The sequence below is a fragment of the Arachis hypogaea genome, chromosome 10 (assembly GCF_003086295.3).
Source record: "Arachis hypogaea cultivar Tifrunner chromosome 10, arahy.Tifrunner.gnm2.J5K5, whole genome shotgun sequence".
Classification (NCBI taxonomy): Eukaryota; Viridiplantae; Streptophyta; class Magnoliopsida; order Fabales; family Fabaceae; genus Arachis; species Arachis hypogaea.
In genome coordinates, this window is record NC_092045.1 from 49,872,767 (window position 1) to 49,879,898 (window position 7,132).

General features: G+C 36.5%; 1 non-coding gene across 1 annotated transcript; it reads left to right on the forward strand.

Moving 5' to 3' along the window:
- Nucleotides 1–281: 281 nt before the first annotated feature.
- On the forward strand, nt 282–389 carry LOC112718563 (small nucleolar RNA R71). Its single transcript, XR_003160897.1, has one exon. It is a non-coding gene; the product is annotated as a small nucleolar RNA R71 (small nucleolar RNA).
- The last annotated feature ends 6,743 nt before the right edge of the window (nt 390–7,132 follow it).

The window sequence follows — 7,132 nt, forward strand, 5'->3', positions numbered from 1 at the left end:
TGAGAAATCATATTGACTTGCTGAGTCAATATTTTGTTCCGAGCCAGTGTGGCATTCAGAGTATCAATCTCAAGAACTCCTTTCTTCTGATTCGTCCCATTGTTCACAGGATTCCTTTCAGAAGTGTACATGAATTGGTTATTTGCAACCATTTCGATGGGTTCTTGAGCTTCTGCAGGCGTCTTCTTCAGATGAAGAGATCCTCCAGCAGAGCTGTCCAATGACATCTTGGACAGTTCAGACAGACCATCATAGAAGATACCTATGATGCTCCATTCAGAAAGCATGTCAAAGGGACACTTTCTGATCAATTGTTTATATCTTTCCCAAGCTTCACAGAGGGATTCACCTTCCTTCTGTCTAAAGGTTTGGACTTCCACTCTAAGCTTACTCAATTTTTGAGGTGGAAAGAACTTTGCCAAGAAGGTATTGACTAGCTTTTCCCAAGAGTTTAGGTTTTCTTTAGGTTGTGAGTCCAATCATATCCTAGCTCTGTCTCTTACAGCAAAAGGGAATAGCATAAGTCTGTAGACCTCAGGGTCAACCCCATTGGTCTTGACAGTGTCACAGATTTGCAAGAATTCAGCTAAAAACTGATGAGGATCTTCCAATGGAAGTCCATGGAACTTGCAATTTTGTTGCATTAGAGAAACTAATTGAGGCTTAAGCTCAAAGTTGTTTGCTCCAATGGCAGGGATAGAGATGCTTCTCCCAAAAAAGCTGGGAGTAGGTGCAGTAAAGTCACCCAACACCTTCTTTGCATTGTTGGCATTGTTGTTGTTTTCGGCTGCCATGTCCTCTTCTTCTTTGAAGATTTCTGTTAGGTCCTCTATAGAGAGTTGTGCTTTAGCTTCTCTTAGCTTTTGCTTCAAGGTCCTTTCAGGTTCAGGGTCAGCCTCAGCAAGAATGCTTTTGTCTTTGTTCCTGCTCATATGAAAGAGAAGAGAACAAGAAAATATGGAATCCTCTATATCACAGTATAGAGATTCCTTGAGGTGTCAGAGGAAAAGAAAAATAGAAGGAAGAGGTAGAAGAATTCAAACTTATCAAGAAAGATAGAGTTCGAATTGTGCATTGATGAGGAGTGTTAGTCCATAAATAGAAGGATGTGAGAAGAGGGGAAGAAATTTTTGAAAATAAATTAAAAAGATTTTAAAAACATTTTGAAAAAAATACTAATTGATTTTCGAAAACTAAGAGTGGAAAAGAAATCAAGTGAATTTTGAAAAAGATTTTGAAATTAGAAATTAAAAAGATGTGATTGAAAACTATTTTGAAAAAGATGTGATTAAGAAAATATGATTGAAAAGATGTGGTTTTAAAAAGATGTGATTGAGAAGATATGATTTGAAAAACAATTTAAAAAGATTTGATTTTGAAAATTAATGACGTGGCAAACAAGAAATTTAAAAGATATGATTCAGACATTAAACCTTTCTCAACAGAAAAGGCAACATACTTGAAATGTTGAATCAAATCATTAATTGTTAGCAAGTATTTTTGAAAATGGAAAGAAATTGATTTTGAAAAAGATTTGATTGAAAAGATATGATTTGAAAAAGATTTGATTTTGAAAAATTATGAAAGCTTAAAAAAATTTGAATTAAAAACAGAATCTTCCCTCTTGTGCCATCCTAGCGTTAAACGCTCAGAATGGTATCCATTCTGGCGTTTAACGCCCAAAATGCTACCCTTTTGGGCGTTAAACGCCCATCCAGGTACCCTGGCTGGCATTTAAACACCAGTTTTCCTTCTTCACTGGGCGTTTTGAACGCCCAGCTTTTTCTGTGTAATTCCTCTGCTGTATGTTCTGAATCTTCAATTCTCTATATTATTGATTTGAAAAGACACAAATAATTTTTTTTTGAATTTTTAATGATGAGGAATAATCAAAATGCAACTAAAATCAAATAAACAATGCATGCAAGACACCAAACTTGGAAGTTTGTATACTACTGACACTAACAAAATGAGAATGCATATGAGAAACAACAAAACACACAAGACAAGAGAATTTAAAGATCAGAACAAGGAAATCATCAAGAACAACTTGAAGATTAATGAAGACACATGAATTCGAAAAATGCAAGAAGAACAGAAACATGCAATTGACACCAAACTTAAAATGAGACACTAGACTTAAACAAGAAACATAAAATATTTTTGGTTTTTATGATTTTGTAATTTTTTTGGATTTTTCAAAAATTAAGTGGAAAAGAAAATAAAGATATCAAAATTCTTAATGGGAATTCCAGGAATCATGCAATGTTTGTCTAAAGCTTTAGTCTAAAGGAATTAGACATGGCTAGCCAAGCTTCAGCAGGACATTACATTCAAGAGCTAAATTGATGAGAATCAATTAGCTTTGGTGATGATAAGAACATCACCTTGAAACACTAGAATTCATTCTTAAGAATTCTGAAAAATACATAATCTAAGCAACAAGATGAACCGTCAGTTGTCCAAACTCAAACAATCCCCGGCAATGGTGCCAAAAATTTGGTGTTGTTGCCGGATCAAAACTTGGCACTGTTATTGCAGGGAACAAATGCGAAACTGTAGTTAGGACATTTAATTCCCCAGCAACGGCGCCAAAAACTTGGTGCACGAAATTGTGATCATCAATGGCGCCATCAACATGGTACGCTCAATTGCAATCTCAACTCTTTATCACAACTTCGCACAACTAACCAGCAAGTGCACTGGGTCGTCCAAGTAATAAACCTTATGCGAGTAAGGGTCGATCCCACGGAGATTGTTGGTATGAAGCAAGCTATGGTCATCTTGTAAATCTCAGTCAGGCAGATTCAAATGGTTATGGATGATTTATGAATAAAACATAAAATAAAGATAGAGATACTTATGTAATTCATTGGTGAGAATTTCAGATAAGAGTATGGAGATGCTTTATCCCTTCCGTCTCTCTGCTTTCCTACTGTCTTCATCCAATCCTTCTTACTCCTTTCCATGGCAAGCTATATGTTGGGCATCACCGTTGTCAATGGCTACAGTCCCGTCCTCTCAGTGAAAATGTACAACGCGCTCTGTCACAGCATGGCTAATCATCTGTCGGTTCTCAATCAGGTTGGAATAGAATCCAGTGATTCTTTTGCGTCTGTCACTAACGCCCAGCCTTCAGGAGTTTGAAGCTTGTCACAGTCATTCAATCATTGAATCCTACTCAGAATACCACAGACAAGGTTTAGACCTTCCGGATTCTCTTGAATGCCACCATCAATTCTAGCTTATACCACGAAGATTCTGATTAAGGAATCCAAGAGATAAACATTCAACCCTTGTTTGCTTGTAGAACGGGAGTGGTTATCAGGCACGCGTTCATAAGTGAGAATGATGATAAGCATCACATAATCATCACATTCATCATGTTCTTGGGTGCGAATGAATATCTTAGAACAAGAATAAGCTGAATTGAATAGAAGAACAATAGTAATTGCATTAATACTCGAGGTACAGTAGAGCTCCACACCTTAATCTATGGTGTGTAGAAACTCCACCGTTGAAAATACATAAGAACAAGGTCTAGGCATGGCCATGAGGCCATCCCCCAAAACGTGATCAAAAGATTCAAAGATCTAAAGGTGAAAATACAATAGCAAAAGGTCTTATTTGTAGAGAACTAGTAGCTTAAGGTTTACAAAGATGAGTAAATTACATAAAAATCCACTTCCGGGCCCACTTAGTGTGTGCTTGGGCTGAGCATTGAAGCTTCTATGTGTAGAGACTTTTCTTGGAGTTAAACGCCAGATTTTGTGCCAATTTTGGCGTTTAACTCCCATTCTTGTGCCAGTTCTGGCGTTTAACGCCGAGCAGTTTTGAGCTGATTTGGAACGCCGGTTTGGGCCATCAAATCTCGGGCAAAGTATGGACTATTATACATTGCTGGAAAGCCCAGGATGTCTATTTCCAACGCAGTTGAGAGCGCGTCAATTGGGCTTCTGTAGCTCCAGAAAATCCACTTAGAGTGCAGGGAGGTCAGAATCCAACAACATCTGCAGTCATTTTCAGCCTCTGAATCAGATTTTTGCTCAGGTCCCTCAATTTCAGCCAGAAAATACCTGAAATCACAGAAAAACACACAAACTCATAGTAAAGTCCAGAAAAGTGAATTTTAACTAAAAACTAATAAAAATATAATAAAAACTAAGTAAAACATTCTAAAAACATACTAAAAATAATGCCAAAAAGCGTATAAATTATCCGCTTATCACTTACTCTCCTTTGTTAAAAAAGGATAACCGTGTGCCTTAAACGCAAGGTAGTCCCCCTTCAATTGAAGGACTATTTCTCCTCTGATTTAACATCTATCATAGCTTCTGCTGTGGCTAGGAAAGGTCTTCCAAGGATGATGCATTCATCCTCCTCCTTCCTAGTGTCTAAGATTATGAAATCAGCAGGAATGTAAAGGCCTTTAACCTTTACCAACACGTCCTCTACTAATCCATAAGCTTGTCTTACTGACTTGTCTGCCAATTGTAATGAGAATAAGGCAGGTTGTACCTCAATGATCCCCAGCTTCTCCATTACAGAGAGTGGCATAAGATTTATGCCTGACCCTAGGTCACACAGAGCTTTTTCAAAGGTCATGGTGCCTATGGTACAGGGTATTAAGAATTTCCCAGGATCTTGTTTCTTTTTAGGTAGAGTTTGCTGAACCCATGTATCAAGTTTACTAATGAGCAAGGGAGGTTCACCTTCCCAAGTTTCATTACCAAATAACTTGGTATTCAGCTTCATGATGGCTCCTAGATCTTGAGTAACTTGCCCTCTAGTTACATCTTCGTCCTCTTTAGAGGAAGAATAATCTTCAGATCTCATGAATGGCAGAAGGAGATTTAATGGAATCTCTATGGTCTCTATATAAGACTCAGATTCCTTTAAATCCTCAATAGGGAACTCCTTCCTGCTTGAGAGACGTCCTATGAGATCTTCCTTATTGGGATTCACGTCCTCTCCCTCCTCCTTGCATTCGGCCATATTGATTATATCAATAGCCTTGCACTCTCTTTTTGGATTTTCTTCAGTATTTCTTGGAAGAGTACTAGAAGGGGTTCAGTGATTTTCATACTCAGCTGGCCCACTTGTGCCTCCAGATTTCTGATGGAGGACCTTGTTTCATTCATGAAACTTAAGGTGGCCTTAGACAGATCAGAGACTAAGTTTGCTAAGTTAGAGGTATTCTATTCATAATTCTCTGTCTGTTGCTGAGAAGATGATGGATAAGGCTTGATATTACTGAGCCTATTTCTTCCACCATTATTAAAACCTTGTTGAGGCTTTTGTTGATCCTTCCATGAGAAATTCGGATGATTTCTCTATGATGAATTATAGGTGTTTCCATAAGGTTCACCCATGTAATTTACCTCTGCCATTGCAGGGTTTTTCAGGATCATAAGCTTCTTCTTCAGAAGATGCCTCTTTAGTACTGTTGGATGCATTTTGCCATCCATTCAGACTTTGAGAAATCATGTTGACTTGCTGAGTCAACACTTTGTTCTGAGCCAATATGACATTCAGAGCATCAATTTCAAGAACTCTCTTCCTCTGAGGCGTCCCATTATTCATGGAATTCCTCTCAAAAGTATACACGAATTGGTTATTTGCAACCATGTCAATAAGTTCCTGAGCTTCTGCAGGCGTTTTCTTTAGGTGAATGGATCTACCTGCAGAGTGGTCCAATGACATCTTGGAAAACTCAGATAGACCATAATAGAATATATCAAATATGGTCCACTCTGAAAACATGTCAGAAGGACACTTTTTGGTCATCTGTTTGTATCTTTCCCAAGCTTCATAGAGGGATTCACCATCTTTTTGCTTGAAGGTCTGAACATCCACTCTAAGCTTGCTCAGCTTTTGAGGAGGAAAGAATTTATCCAAGAAGGCCGTGACCAGCTTATCCCAGGAGTCCAGGCTATCTTTAGGTTGTGAGTCCAACCATGTTCTAGCTTTGTCTCTTACAACAAAAGGGAAAAGCATGAGCCTGTAGACTTCAGGATCTACTCCATTCATCTTAACAGTCTCACAAATCTGCAAGAACTCAGTTAAAAACTGGTAAGAATCTTCAGATGGAAGTCCATGAAAGTTGCAGTTCTGTTGCATTAGAGCAACTAATTGAGGTTTCAGCTCAAAATTGTTTGCTCCAATGGCAGGAATTGAGATGCTTCTTCCATCAATCTTGGACGTGGGTTTAGTAAAATCACCAAGCATCCTCCTTGCATTATTGTTGTTGGGTTTGGCTGCCATCTCCTTCTCTTGTTCGAAAATTTCAGAAAGGTTTCCTCTGGATTGTTGTAATTTAGCTTCTCTTAGTTTCCTCTTCAGAGTCCTTTCAGGTTCAGGATCAGCTTCAACAAGAGTGGTTTTTCCCTTGTTCCTACTCATATAAAAGAGAAGAGAACAAGAAAAGAAGAGGATCCTCTATGTCACAGTAAAGAGGATCCAAACACAAGGGTAAGGATAGAGGCAATGATTGGAGATGAAGAAAGGTGAAGAGAGGTGTTAGTAAATGAATAAATAAATAGAAGAAGATGAGAGAGAGAATTCGAAAATTAATTTTGAAAAGGAGTAAATGATTTTCGAAAATTAAAGATGAGATAGAATTAAAATTAAAATTTAAAACAATTAGTTAATTAAAAAGAATTTTGAAAAAGGGATGAGATATTTTCGAAAAGTAGAGAGGGAAGAGTAGTTAGGTGGTTTTGAAAAAGATAAGAAACAAACAAAAAGTCAAATAATTAGTTGGAAGAGATATTAAAAATCAAATTTGAAAAGATAAAAAGATAAGAAGTTAGATAAGATATTTTAAAATCAAATTTTTGAAAAAGATAAAATTTTAAAAAATATATGATATAAAAGATAAGATAAGATAAATTTAATTTTAAAAATTAAAATTAATTACTTTACTAACAAGAAACTAAAAGATATAATTCTAGAATTTAAAGATTGAACCTTTCTTAACAAGAAAGTAACAAACTTTAAAATTTTGAATCAATCACATTAATTGTTAGTGTAATTTTCAAAAATCATGAAATAATATTAAGAAAAGATTTTTGAAAAATATTTTTTTTAAATTTTCGAAAATAAATAAAAAAATGAAAAAGATTTGATTTTT